At 41.1% G+C, this 14,871-nt stretch overlaps 1 long non-coding RNA gene across 1 annotated transcript in view; it reads right to left on the bottom strand.

Annotated features, from left to right (window-relative positions):
* LOC134481851 (uncharacterized) overlaps positions 1-14,360 on the bottom strand; it is a 140,384-nt gene extending 126,024 nt beyond the window's left edge. The window contains exon 1 of the long non-coding RNA XR_015637485.1: positions 14,220-14,360. This is a non-coding gene — a long non-coding RNA (uncharacterized LOC134481851). The remainder of the gene's footprint in view (positions 1-14,219) is intronic.
* Between the last annotated feature and the right edge of the window lie 511 nt (positions 14,361-14,871).

Raw genomic sequence — 14,871 nt, 5'->3', positions numbered from 1 at the left:
TTGGGCTAATAGCCACTTATCAATGAGTGCATACCATGTATGTCTTTCTGTGATTGGGTTAGCTCACTCAGGATGATATTTTCCAGTTCCAACCATTTGCCTATGAATTTCATAAACTCGTTGTTTTTGATAGCTGTGTAATATTCCATTGTGTAGATGTACCACATTTTCTGTATCCATTCCTCTGTTGAAGGGCATCTGGGTTCTTTCCAGCTTCTGGCTATTATAAATAAGGCTGCGATGAACATAGTGGAGCACGTGTCTCTTTTATATGTTGAGGCATCTTTTGGGTATATGCCCAAGAGAGGTATAGCTGGATCCTCAGGCAGTTCAATGTCCAATTTTCTGAGGAACCTCCAGACTGATTTCCAGAATGGTTTTACCAGTCTGCAATCCCACCAACAATGGAGGAGTGTTCCTCTTTCTCCACATCCTCGCCAGCATCTGCTGTCACCTGAGTTTTTGATCTTAGCCATTCTCACTGGTGTGAGGTGAAATCTCAGGGTTGTTTTGATTTGCATTTCCCTTATGACTAAAGATGTTGAACATTTCTTTAGGTGTTTCTCAGCCATTCGGCATTCCTCAGCTGTGAATTCTTTGTTTAGCTCTGAACCCCATTTTTTAATAGGGTTATTTGTTTCCCTGCGGTCTAACTTCTTGAGTTCTTTGTATATTTTGGATATAAGGCCTCTATCTGTTGTAGGATTGGTAAAGATCTTTTCCCAATCTGTTGGTTGCCGTTTTGTCCTAAACCACAGTGTCCTTTGCCTTACAGAAGCTTTGCAGTTTTATGAGATCCCATTTGTCGATTCTTGATCTTAGAGCATAAGCCATTGGTGTTTTGTTCAGGAAATTTTTTCCAGTGCCCATGTGTTCCAGATGCTTCCCTAGTTTTTCTTCTATTAGTTGGAGTGTATCAGGTTTGATGTGGAGGTCCTTGATCCACTTGGACTTAAGCTTTGTACAGGGTGATAAGCATGGATCAATCTGCATTCTTCTACATGTTGCCCTCCAGTTGAACCAGCACCATTTGCTGAAAATGCTATCTTTTTTCCATTGGATGGTTTTGGCTCCTTTGTCAAAAATCAAGTGACCATAGGTGTGTGGGTTCATTTCTGGGTCTTCAATTCTATTCCATTGGTCTATCTGTCTGTCTCTGTACCAATACCATGCAGTTTTTATCACTATTGCTCTGTAATACTGCTTGAGTTCAGGGATAGTGATTCCCCCTGAAGTCCTTTTATTGTTGAGGATAGCTTTAGCTATCCTGGGTTTTTTGTTATTCCAGATGAATTTGCAAATTGTTCTGTCTAACTCTTTGAAGAATTGGATTGTTATTTTGATGGGGATTGCATTGAATCTGTAGATTGCTTTTGGTAAAATGGCCATTTTTACTATATTAATCCTGCCAATCCATGAGCATGGGAGATCTTTCCATCTTCTGAGGTCTTCTTCAATTTCTTTCCTCAGTGTCTTGAAGTTCTTATTGTACAGATCTTTTACTTGCTTGGTTAAAGTCACACCGAGGTACTTTATATTATTTGGGTCTATTATGAAGGGTGTCGTTTCCCTAATTTCTTTCTCGGCTTGTTTCTCTTTTGTATAGAGGAAGGCAACTGATTTATTTGAGTTAATTTTATACCCAGCCACTTTGCTGAAGTTGTTTATCAGCTTTAGTAGTTCTCTGGTGGAACTTTTGGGATCACTTAAATATACTATCATGTCGTCTGCAAATAGTGATAGTTTGACTTCTTCTTTTCCGTTCTGTATCCCCTTGACCTCCTTTGGTTGTCTGATTGCTCTGGCTAGAACTTCAAGAACTATATTGAATAAGTAGGGAGAGAGTGGGCAGCCTTGTCTAGTCCCTGATTTTAGTGGGATTGCTTCAAGTTTCTCTCCATTTAGTTTAATGTTAGCAACTGGTTTGCTGTATATGGCTTTTACTATGTTTAGGTATGGGCCTTGAATTCCTATTCTTTCCAGGACTTTTATCATGAAGGGGTGTTGAATTTTGTCAAATGCTTTCTCAGCATCTAATGAAATGATCATGTGGTTCTGTTCTTTCAGTTTGTTTATATGATGGATCACGTTGATGGTTTTCCGTATATTAAACCATCCCTGCATGCCTGGGATGAAGCCTACTTGATCATGGTGGATGATTGTTTTGATGTGCTCTTGGATTCGGTTTGCCAGAATTTTATTGAGTATTTTTGCGTCGATATTCATAAGGGAAATTGGTCTGAAGTTCTCTTTCTTTGTTGGGTCTTTGTGTGGTTTAGGTATAAGAGTAATTGTGGCTTCGTAGAAGGAATTCGGGAGTGATCCATCTGTTTCAATTTTGTGGAATAGTTTGGATAATATTGGTATGAGGTCTTCTATGAAGGTCTGATAAAATTCTGCACTAAACCCGTCTGGACCTGGGCTCTTTTTGGTTGGGAGACCTTTAATGACTGCTTCTATTTCCTTAGGAGTTATGGGGTTGTTTAACTGGTTTATCTGTTCCTGATTTAACTTCGGTACCTGGTATCTGTCTAGGAAATTGTCCATTTCCTGAAGATTTTCAAATTTTGTTGAATATAGGTTTTTATAGTAAGATCTGATGATTTTTTGAATTTCCTCTGAATCTGTAGTTATGTCTCCCTTTCCATTTCTTTTTTTTTTTTTTTTATTAACTTGAGTATTTCTTATATACATTTCGAATGTTATTCCCTTTGCCGGTTTCCCGGCAAACATCCCCCTCCCCCCTCCCCTTCCTTATGGGTGCTCCCCTCCCAACCTTCCCCCCATTGCCGCCCTCCCCCCACCAGTCTAGTTCACTGGGGGTTCAGTCTTAGCAGGACCCAGGGCTTCCCCTTCCACTGGTGCTCTTACTAGGATATTCATTGCTACCTATGGGGTCAGAGTCCAGGGTCAGTCCATATATAGTCTTTAGGTAGTGGCTTAGTCCCTGGAAGCTCTGGTTGCTTGGCATTGTTGTACTTTTGGGGTCTCGAGCCCCTTCAAGCTCTTCCAGTTCTTTCTCTGATTCCTTCAACAGGGGACCTATTCTCAGTTCAGTGGTTTGCTGCTGGCATTCGCCTCTGTATTTGCTGTATTCTGGCTGTGTCTCTAAGGAGCGATCTACATCCGGATCCTGTCGGTCTGCACTTCTTTGCTTCATCCATCTTCTCTAATTGGGTGGCTGTATATGTATGGGCCACATGTGGGGCAGGCTCTGAATGGGTGTTCCTTCAGTCTCTGTTTTAATCTTTGCCTCTCCCTTCCCTGCCAAGGGTATTCTTTTTCCTCATTTAAAGAAGGAGTGAAGCATTCACATTTTGATCATCCGTCTTGAGTTTCGTTTGTTCTAGGGATCTAGGGTAATTCAAGCATTTGGGCTAATAGCCACTTATCAATGAGTGCATACCATGTATGTCTTTCTGTGATTGGGTTAGCTCACTCAGGATGATATTTTCCAGTTCCAACCATTTGCCTATGAATTTCATAAACTCGTTGTTTTTGATAGCTGTGTAATATTCCATTGTGTAGATGTACCACATTTTCTGTATCCATTCCTCTGTTGAAGGGCATCTGGGTTCTTTCCAGCTTCTGGCTATTATAAATAAGGCTGCGATGAACATAGTGGAGCACGTGTCTCTTTTATATGTTGAGGCATCTTTTGGGTATATGCCCAAGAGAGGTATAGCTGGATCCTCAGGCAGTTCAATGTCCAATTTTCTGAGGAACCTCCAGACTGATTTCCAGAATGGTTTTACCAGTCTGCAATCCCACCAACAATGGAGGAGTGTTCCTCTTTCTCCACATCCTCGCCAGCATCTGCTGTCACCTGAGTTTTTGATCTTAGCCATTCTCACTGGTGTGAGGTGAAATCTCAGGGTTGTTTTGATTTGCATTTCCCTTATGACTAAAGATGTTGAACATTTCTTTAGGTGTTTCTCAGCCATTCGGCATTCCTCAGCTGTGAATTCTTTGTTTAGCTCTGAACCCCATTTTTTAATAGGGTTATTTGTTTCCCTGCGGTCTAACTTCTTGAGTTCTTTGTATATTTTGGATATAAGGCCTCTATCTGTTGTAGGATTGGTAAAGATCTTTTCCCAATCTGTTGGTTGCCGTTTTGTCCTAAACCACAGTGTCCTTTGCCTTACAGAAGCTTTGCAGTTTTATGAGATCCCATTTGTCGATTCTTGATCTTAGAGCATAAGCCATTGGTGTTTTGTTCAGGAAATTTTTTCCAGTGCCCATGTGTTCCAGATGCTTCCCTAGTTTTTCTTCTATTAGTTGGAGTGTATCAGGTTTGATGTGGAGGTCCTTGATCCACTTGGACTTAAGCTTTGTACAGGGTGATAAGCATGGATCAATCTGCATTCTTCTACATGTTGCCCTCCAGTTGAACCAGCACCATTTGCTGAAAATGCTATCTTTTTTCCATTGGATGGTTTTGGCTCCTTTGTCAAAAATCAAGTGACCATAGGTGTGTGGGTTCATTTCTGGGTCTTCAATTCTATTCCATTGGTCTATCTGTCTGTCTCTGTACCAATACCATGCAGTTTTTATCACTATTGCTCTGTAATACTGCTTGAGTTCAGGGATAGTGATTCCCCCTGAAGTCCTTTTATTGTTGAGGATAGCTTTAGCTATCCTGGGTTTTTTGTTATTCCAGATGAATTTGCAAATTGTTCTGTCTAACTCTTTGAAGAATTGGATTGTTATTTTGATGGGGATTGCATTGAATCTGTAGATTGCTTTTGGTAAAATGGCCATTTTTACTATATTAATCCTGCCAATCCATGAGCATGGGAGATCTTTCCATCTTCTGAGGTCTTCTTCAATTTCTTTCCTCAGTGTCTTGAAGTTCTTATTGTACAGATCTTTTACTTGCTTGGTTAAAGTCACACCGAGGTACTTTATATTATTTGGGTCTATTATGAAGGGTGTCGTTTCCCTAATTTCTTTCTCGGCTTGTTTCTCTTTTGTATAGAGGAAGGCAACTGATTTATTTGAGTTAATTTTATACCCAGCCACTTTGCTGAAGTTGTTTATCAGCTTTAGTAGTTCTCTGGTGGAACTTTTGGGATCACTTAAATATACTATCATGTCGTCTGCAAATAGTGATAGTTTGACTTCTTCTTTTCCGTTCTGTATCCCCTTGACCTCCTTTGGTTGTCTGATTGCTCTGGCTAGAACTTCAAGAACTATATTGAATAAGTAGGGAGAGAGTGGGCAGCCTTGTCTAGTGCCTGATTTTAGTGGGATTGCTTCAAGTTTCTCTCCATTTAGTTTAATGTTAGCAACTGGTTTGCTGTATATGGCTTTTACTATGTTTAGGTATGGGCCTTGAATTCCTATTCTTTCCAGGACTTTTATCATGAAGGGGTGTTGAATTTTGTCAAATGCTTTCTCAGCATCTAATGAAATGATCATGTGGTTCTGTTCTTTCAGTTTGTTTATATGATGGATCACGTTGATGGTTTTCCGTATATTAAACCATCCCTGCATGCCTGGGATGAAGCCTACTTGATCATGGTGGATGATTGTTTTGATGTGCTCTTGGATTCGGTTTGCCAGAATTTTATTGAGTATTTTTGCGTCGATATTCATAAGGGAAATTGGTCTGAAGTTCTCTTTCTTTGTTGGGTCTTTGTGTGGTTTAGGTATAAGAGTAATTGTGGCTTCGTAGAAGGAATTCGGTAGGGCTCCATCTGTTTCAATTTTGTGGAATAGTTTGGATAATATTGGTATGAGGTCTTCTATGAAGGTTTGATAGAATTCTGCACTAAACCCGTCTGGACCTGGGCTCTTTTTGGTTGGGAGACCTTTAATGACTGCTTCTATTTCCTTTTTTGATGACTTTTAATTGAAAATTGATTTTATTTGATATTAGAATGGCTACTCCAACCTGCTTCTTCTGACCATTTGCTTGGAAAGTTGTTTTCCAGCCTTTCACTCTGAGGTAGTGTCTGTCTTTGTCTCTGAGGTGTGTTTCCTGTAGGTAGCATAATGCAGGGTCCTTGTTGCGTATCCAGTTTGTTAATCTATGTCTTTTTATTGGGGAGTTGAGGCCATTGATGTTGAGAGATATTAAGGAATAGTGATTATTGCTTCCTGTTATATTCATATTTGGATGTGAGGTTATGTTTGTGTGCTTTCATTCTCTTTGTTTTGTTGCCAAGATGATTAGTTTCTTGCTTCTTCTAGGGTATAGCTTGCCTCCTTATGTTGGGCTTTACCCTTTATTATCCTTTGTAGTGCTGGATTTGTAGAAAGATATTGTGTAAATTTGGTTTTGTCATGGAATATCTTGGTTTCTCCATCTATGTTAACTGAGAGTTTTGCAGGATACAGTAACCTGGGCTGGCATTTGTGTTCTCTTAGGGTCTGTATGACATCTGTCCAGGATCTTCTGGCCTTCATAGTTTCTGGCAAAAAGTCTGGTGTGATTCTGATAGGTCTGCCTTTATATGTTACTTGACCTTTTTCCCTTACTGCTTTTAATATTCTTTCTTTATTTTGTGCGTTTGGTGTTTTGACTATTATGTGACCGGAGGTGTTTCTTTTCTGGTCCAATCTATTTGGAGTTCTGTAGGCTTCTTGTAAACCTATGGATATCTCTTTTTTTAGGTTAGGGAAGTTTTCTTCTATGATTTTGTTGAAGATATTTACTGGTCCTTTGAGCTGGGAGTCTTCACTCTCTTCTATACCTATTATCCTTAGGTTTGATCTTCTCATTGAGTCCTGGATTTCCTGTATGTTTTGGACCAGTAGCTTTTTCCGCTTTACATTATCTTTGACAGTTGAGTCAATGATTTCTATGGAATCTTCTGCTCCCGAGATTCTCTCTTCCATCTCTTGTATTCTGTTGATGAAGCTTGTATCTACAGCTCCTTGTCTCTTCTTTTGATTTTCTATATCCAGGGTTGTTTCCATGTGTTCTTTCTTGATTGCTTCTATTTCCATTTTTAATTCCTTCAACTGTTTGATTGTGGTTTCCTGGAATTCTTTTAGGGATTTTTTTGTCTCCTCTCTATGGGTTTCTACATGTTTATTTATGTTTTCCTGGAATTCTTTCAGGCATTTTTGCGATTCCTCTCTGTAGGCTTCTACTTGTTCTCTAAGGGAGTTCTTCACGTCTTTCTTGAAGTCCTCCAGCATCATGATCAAACATGATTTTGAAATTAGATCTTGCTTTTCTGGTGTGTTTGGATATTCCATGTTTATTTTGGTGGGAGAATTGGGCTCCAATGATGCCATGTAGTCTTGGTTTCTGTTGCTTGGGTTCCTGCGCTTGCCTCTCACCATCAGATTATCTCTAGTGTTACTTTGTTCTGCTATTTCTGACAGTGGCTAGACTATCCTATAAGCCTGTGTGTCAGGAGTGCTGTAGACCTGTTTTCCTGTTTTCTTTCAGCCAGTTATGGGGACAGAGTGTTCTGCTTTCGGGCATGTAGTTTTTCCTATCTACAGGTCTTCAGCTGTTCCTGCGGGCCTGTGTCTTGAGTTCACCAGGCAGGTAACTTGCAGCAGAAAAGTTGGTCTTACCTGTGGTCCCGAGGCTCAAGTTTGCTCGCGAGGTGCTGCCCATGAGCTCTCTGCAGCAGCAGCAACCAGGAAGATATGCGCTGCCCTTTCCAGGAGCTTCTGTGCACTAGGGTTCCAGATGGCGTTTGGTGTTTTCCTCTGGCGTCTGAGATGTGTGTGCAGAGTGCAGTCTCTTCTGGTTTCCCAGGCGTGTCACCTCTCTGAAGGTTTAGCTCTCCCTCCCACGGGATTTGGGTGCAGAGAACTGTTTATCCGGTCTGTTTCCTTCAGGTTCCGGCGGTGTCTCAGACGCAGGGGTCCTGCCGCTCCTGGGCCCTCTTCTACGGGAACCCAGAGGCCTTATACAGTTTCCTCTTAGGCCAGGGATGTAGGCAGGGGTGGGCAGTGTTGGTGGTCTCCTCTGCTCTGCAGCCTCAGGAGTGCCCACCTGACCAGGCGGTGAGGTCTCTCTCCCATGGGGTTTGGGAGCAGAGAGCTGCTGCAGGCCGGGATCCGCCGGTGTGGGACTTCCGGTCTAGAGCTGAGTCCTAACCAAAACAAACAAGCAAACAAATTCCCTGTTCTCTATGACCTTAGTGCCTAACCTGAAAGTCCATCTGTGATTCTGTCACCACACAGGGATGCTACACATACAGCTCATCAAAGGAAGCATTTAGAAGCATGAAAAAAAAGGACAGAGAAGGAGATCTAATCTAGGGTCAAAAAATACCTGTCATGGGGAACCTTTGGCCACAATCAAAATGATGGGTGACTACTCACTGCTTAAGAATGGTCAGAATGAGGGCAGGGAGTGTTTTTGGTGGAGAGGAGAGAATGCACAGAGTTCCTGAGATAGAAATGTAGACCAACCACCCCTATGGCTAATATTAAAAAGAGGTAGAATTAAAGAGGTTGGAGAGGAGTCAGGTCATGTGAGGAGTTGGGATTTATCTTAAAGCAAAGGAAAACTTTGCTTCAGGTCCAATCCATTCACTAACTCCTTGCAACACACATTTCTACAAATTTCTACCAGGAATTGAGGCCTACCACGAATATAATGAAGATGCACGTTAGTCAGATTGCTTGTTTTAACAAATGTCTGAGATAGTTTATAATGAGCACAGGTGATCTCAGGATGCAGCTTAGTAATGGAGTACTTAGCAGCACAGAACGCCCTGGGTAAATGAACCCTAGACCCCTGAAGAAGTGTAGGTTTATCTTGGCTCATGGTTTTAGAGATTCAGTCTGTGATCAACTGTTCCTATTGCTTTGGGCCTATGATAAGGCCCCGTAACAACTGAAGGACAAAACTGGACATCTCGTTGCTAGACAGTAACAAACAGGCAAAATAAGGCCTGGTTCCTGCTATCTCCTTCGAGGACATAGAACCGATTACCTTCTTCCCACTAGGCCTCAGTTCTGAAAGGTTCTTCCACTTCTCAAGGGCATGAAATAGAAACAGAGCCTTTAGTACATCGGCCTCTAGAGAATAGTTTGAGATCTGAAGAGTCACCGTAGAGCAAGAAGGAAAACAGAATCACTTTTGTGTTCATCTCAAATTGTTGAGTGGGAGACAGATTAGGAAAAAGAATTAATTTGTTTTTGTGGTGAGACTGGCTCCTATCGAGTGCTAGTGGAAGACAATATACACAAGTTTTATACACAACCACTTAAGATTATGAAGTATGGAATGAAAAGAAATAAAAACAAGAAACAAAATCAGACTATTCCTAGAAATGGGGAACATACAGGACTTACAAAATGCATCAGGTCAGGAATTTTAACAGTTTGTCAAAGCACCAAAGAGGCTATGGACACCTCTCAGGAATGTGGTACTCAAAGGTAGAGACTTTTCAAAGCTTTATCTCATTGTGCTAGTTAGCTTTGTTTGCTGTACTAAAATATAATAGGCTAGGTTGCTTAACCAATAAAAAATATTTTCTCAAGTTCCTGGAACCTACAGTTATGCAATCTAGGTCTGCCCGAGTTAGTTTCTGGGAGGGCCCTTCTCTTGTTTTGTAGATCTAGACCTTCTTAAACCAGTATCTCCTTGTAGCACTGAAAGTGAGCTTACTCGTATCTCTACTTTCAGACCCATCAGTCAGGAACTCACCCTGATAACCTCATTTAACCTTAATAACCTCCTAACGCTTCATCTCAAACTTGATCACATCGGAGCCTTGTGTTCTTAGTAGGACACAGTCCAAGCAGTTTCCACAATGATTCCTCTGAGCAGCTGTTCACTTTATCTTGGTTAAGAAACTATGGCTTGCAACAGAGTCAGCGATAACTGCGTCCTCCCCTCTCCAGTTGTTGGGGGACCCACATAAAGAACAAGCAGTACATCTGCTCATATGTGCAGGGCAGGGCTAGGTCTAGCCCATGTTTGCTCTTTGTTGGTGGTTCAGTCCCTGGGATTGCCGCCAAGGGTCCAGATTAGTTGACTCTATTTGTCTTGTGGAGTCCCTATCTCCTTAGGCTCCCTTGGTCCTTTCCTGGTTCTTCCACAAGATTCCCCAAGCTCTGGTTAATGTTTGGCTATGGGTCTCTGTATCTGTTTCCATTGGCTTCTAGGTGGAACCTCTCAGAAGACAGTTATGCTAGGTTACTCTCTGTAAGCATAACAGAGTATAAGTAATAGGGTCAGTTATTGGTTCTTCCCTAAGGGATAGGTCTCAACTTAGGCTAATCATTGGTTAGCCATGCCGTCCATCTCTGCTCCATCTTTGTTGCCTGCCTATGGATCCTGTTCCCCTAACTGGGTTACCTTGTCTGATATCAGTGAGAGAGGATATGCTTAGTCCTGTAGCACTTGATGTGCCAGGATGGACTGATACCTAGGGAGAGCCTCCCCATTTTCAGAGGAGAAGGGAAGGAAGAATGAAGAGGGGGTGTGCGCAAGGGAGATAGTGGGATGGGGTCTGCAATCTGGACGTAAAGTAAGTTAATTAATTAAAATTTATTTTAGAAAGAAAAGTAAAAACAAAGTATGGCTTGCCTCTGTTCTTGCTTTCACTGTGTTTTGTTATGATCGCATGAGCCACAGTGCTCACCTTTACACTCTCCACAACCCCCAGCTTAAGCCCTCTAGATATTCCCTACACTCTACCTCCTTGGGAAATGCCAACCAGACAGTCACTTCAATGGCAAATTATCACAAGATTAGTGGCTTTAAACAGAGCCAGAATGTTATAGTGCAGCGCTTTGTGTTAGAAGTCCAATATAGATGAGTTTGATGGAGCTAAAATCAATCTTTTCACTTCTGGATGTTCCTATGAAACTCTGTGCCCTGGCTGCTATTATCCCTTCCTGCCTCATGGCCTCTTCCTCTGTCTACAAGTCCAGGAACAGCAGATTCAGTAATGCAGGTACTTACATCTCTCATCCTCTGACTTCTGCCAGCTCTTGCCTATTTAAGGCCCCTTATCATAATATAGGTCCATACTGACAAGCTAAGACTCTCTCTGTCTTTTTTTTTTTTTTTGGTTCTTTTTTTTTTTTTTCGGAGCTGGGGACCGAACCCAGGGCCTTGCGCTTCCTAGGTAAGCGCTCTACCACTGAGCTAAATCCCCAGCCCATCTCTGTCTTGATAATAGTTGACTTTAGGTCAGAATTCCATTAGTAACCTCTATAGACTTCGATTTTTCTAAACCTACTTTATTTAAGTTTATTAAATGCTTCAACCTCCCTTCTAGCCTATCATCCAGAGATAGGGGAAAATAAAAGGTTGGTAGGAAAAAGGGTTTATGGACCTGTTAGTAGTAGTTCTTTGGGGTGATTCCATTCATTGCTGTTGGAATACTAGCAGTCCAGTTCAATAGCAAACACCAAACACAAATCAGTAGCAGTAACATGATCCAGCAGAAACTGGAAGGCTCCACCAAATTGGTACAAGTCAGCAAAAGTGGCTGGAATCAGCTGGAATATCAGAGACATTCTGTGGTACATTTCTCTCTACAAAGACCAGCAAAGACCAGGGAAGATCAAGGAAGATTTGCACATTGTTGCAATGCAAAGAGCCATCTCTTACTGTTTGAGGGGTTCCATTTACATCCTTTCTAAATACCACATGCCCTTTCAAGTGTCTGTTTTCAGCAAAACATCTCATACCCTCTCATAAGACAGCTTCCAGAAAAATATCACGTGATACAACTGTGTTGTTAAAGAAATCAGAAATCTCCACTTCCAACCTGAGATCCCCATGACCCTAATGCTTGATATGCACATTGGTTCTGAGGACTGGGCTGTGGACATCTTTTGGGGATCACCATTCTTCCTGCTAGACTAAGAATTCTCATGGTAGTTTGTTTCTTGTTGTGTTAGGGGTTTTGTTTGTTCATTGATTTCATCCTGTCAAGGACGGGAGCTGTAATTACAAACAGCAACTATGAGATAATTCTGACTCTGTTACTAGGCAAAGTCAACAAAAAGAGAGCTTCCTTTGGTAGATCGAGTCAAAAAGTAAATGAATATTCATTTTTCAATTAAAGGTAATACAATATTTAATTTAATAAATCTAAAGTAAATTTAAAATAACCGTAAAGCAAAAATTCACCAGCCACCAAAACTAGATAAGATTGATGGAGCTAAAATGTGCATGCTGAAAGGGACTGGATATAGATCGCTCCTGAGAGACACATCCACAGCATGTCCAATACAGAGGTCAATGCTAGCAGTAAACCACTGAACTAAGAACAGAACCCCCTTTAGGGGAATGAGAGGAAATATAGAGAGAGCTGAAAGGGCTTGCAACCCCATAAGAACAACAATGCCAACCAACCAGAGCTAACAGGGACTAAAGCACTATCCAAAGACTATACACGGACTGACCTAAGGCTCCTACTGCATATGTAGCAGAGAACAGCCTTGTTGAGGCACCAGTGAAGGGACAGCCCTTGGTCCTGCCAAGGTTGGACCCCCAGTGTAGCGGAATATCTGGGAGTGGTAAGGGGGTTGGATGGGGGAAACACCCATATGGGGGAGGGGGAGGGATGGGGACTTATGGACAGGAAACCAGGAAAGGGAATAACATTTGAAATGTAAATAAAGAAATATATCTAATAAAAAATAAAATTAACACACATAGTTTTAAAATTAGTAGGAAAGCAATTTATAATTATTGAAAAAATGACCATTACCAATCAACTTTTGCATATAATAAAATACGCCTAATATTCAAAAAAAATTCACTCTGTCCAAATCCAGATCTAGCTAGTAATTCACACTAGGTTTCGGTTTTCTTCTCAAAAATCTCTGCATTTGATTTGGGAAATACCTTGTAGGCCCAATTACCATATCATAACCTAACAATGTTCTACCTTCTCAACAGATAAAAAAACATTGAGGCTCAAAAAGGAGAAATAACAAGGTCATAGTAAAAGGAAGGTAAGTGAGGAATCCAAATGTAGGTGAGCAGAATTACTGATGTTTTAGTGCTTTTTAAAAAAAAAAAATCAGTACCACTTTTTAGTTAACCTCCTCAAAGTGGAGGTTAAAGTGTAGTTAGTAGGAGTCAGTTCTTGCCCAAGATCAGACAGGTCCCAAATAACAAACCCAGGTTGTTGAGCTTGGTGGTAGGCACTGTCATCCACTGAGCAATGCTGTCCATCTAAAGTGTGAGTTCTTAAGTTTGGAAAGGCTGGTTTAGATTGGTGATGAAGAAACTGGCTTACTGATAGGTAATTACCATGTCTTTCAGGGCACTGAAAGTGCCTCATAAGTACAGCAGATGGAAAAATAGATTCCCAAGACTCATCTTATAGAAGAATTCTATTGTTCTCATCTCATAGAGCATCTTATAGACCAATGTCTATTGCCTTACACTAATTCTACCCACTAAAGCATCACTGAAGAGACCGTGAAATACTCTGAAAGGAGCAGCTGTCATCAGTGAGCATGTCTAAAAGCATGCATGTTTACAAACATCCAAAAACATGCCATAAGATGATCTATGGACTATTCCTCCTCCTATCACAGGTGACTCTTACTCATTGTTTCCCTGTAGCATTCAGGTAAAGGCACTGTTGATGTGGGGGAATATGATTAAAGTTTAATTCCTTCCATTTTCCACTGCAAGTCTTTTAGAAACCATTTAACACTCCAGAGAATACTTTCCTCATATCTAAAGCTGAGGTCCTCATTCCCACCCTGCATTTGATGTGTACATCACCTGAGATCCTGCATGCGCCATTGCTTACCAATGCCTGTCACAGTAGTAAACGCTGATGACCTTTAGCTTCTTACAAGGCTCACACAACAATAATTAGAGAAACGTTTAGGAATGGCAAACATGGATTAGAAGTTACTTGCCAGGCTGCATAACTCAGCACTTTACAAGCAACATTGCATGCAATTTTACCCAAGTTACAACAACTAATGAGTCAAGTTCCCCTGTCACAACCACATCATAGGTGAAGAACTGAAACTCAGAGAGTTAAATAAGGACTAATGTAGAGACAAGTGAAAAGAGCCATAAACTCTGAATCCTTAGGAACAGTCTCGCTTAAGGCCATGGTAAAGAAGAAAAAATTAAAAACAAAAATAAAACAACAACAACAACAAAAAAAAAAAAACACTAAAACTTACATCTCCCCTGGTTTTCTGCTCACAATAAATACTGCAATTTCTGGCCACCAACCCAACTTTTCTCCAAACTTTCCTATCACCTGGATTCCAAAGCCCCAAAGAGAAGGAAATGTGTTTACCTCACTAATCTTCATAGTTGCTGAGTCATGTCCACCAAAGATTGGCTCTGCCAGGAAGCAAATCAATTCGAAAGGCATTCCTCTGTGTGTGCCCTACGCTGGCTCACAATGTCTCCCAAGCAAAGCATTCCTCTTAACATCTTTGGAGAAACTTTGGAACAGTTCTCAGAGCCTGTGCTGCAGATTTTAAAGAGGAGGAAGGAGCTTGGGAGAATACCCATGGAGTCCTGCCCAAATTCAACTCAAGTAAAAACAAACAAGTTAAAAAAAAATAAAAACAGCAATGACAACGATGATGACAGAAAACAACAACTGAAACAAAAAACCATCCCTATATGACGCCATAACAAACACACTACAAACCATGTGAGATGGAATGATGTCATTTTCTTTTGGGGGTGGTTCTTATATCTCAGAAGCTTAAGGTTGTCAGCATGAGCCTTGCTCAATGTGGACTCTCTTCTGGCTACACTCTTCCATTAAAAGAAGAGAGTGAAAGTTGGTTTTTTTCATGTCTTTGGAAGCTCCAGTTCTATTCACAAGGGCTCTGTCATCAAGACCAAATCACCTCCTGAAGAGCTCACTTTCAAATCACCCCACTGGGAGTGAGTTAGGATTTCAACATACACAGATTGCAGGAAGATAAGCTTAC

The sequence above is a fragment of the Rattus norvegicus genome, chromosome 14 (assembly GCF_021556685.1).
Source record: "Rattus norvegicus strain SHRSP/BbbUtx chromosome 14, alternate assembly SHRSP_T2T, whole genome shotgun sequence".
In the NCBI taxonomy this organism is placed as follows: domain Eukaryota; kingdom Metazoa; phylum Chordata; class Mammalia; order Rodentia; family Muridae; genus Rattus; species Rattus norvegicus.
This window is presented reverse-complemented; position numbering and strand designations above follow the sequence as displayed.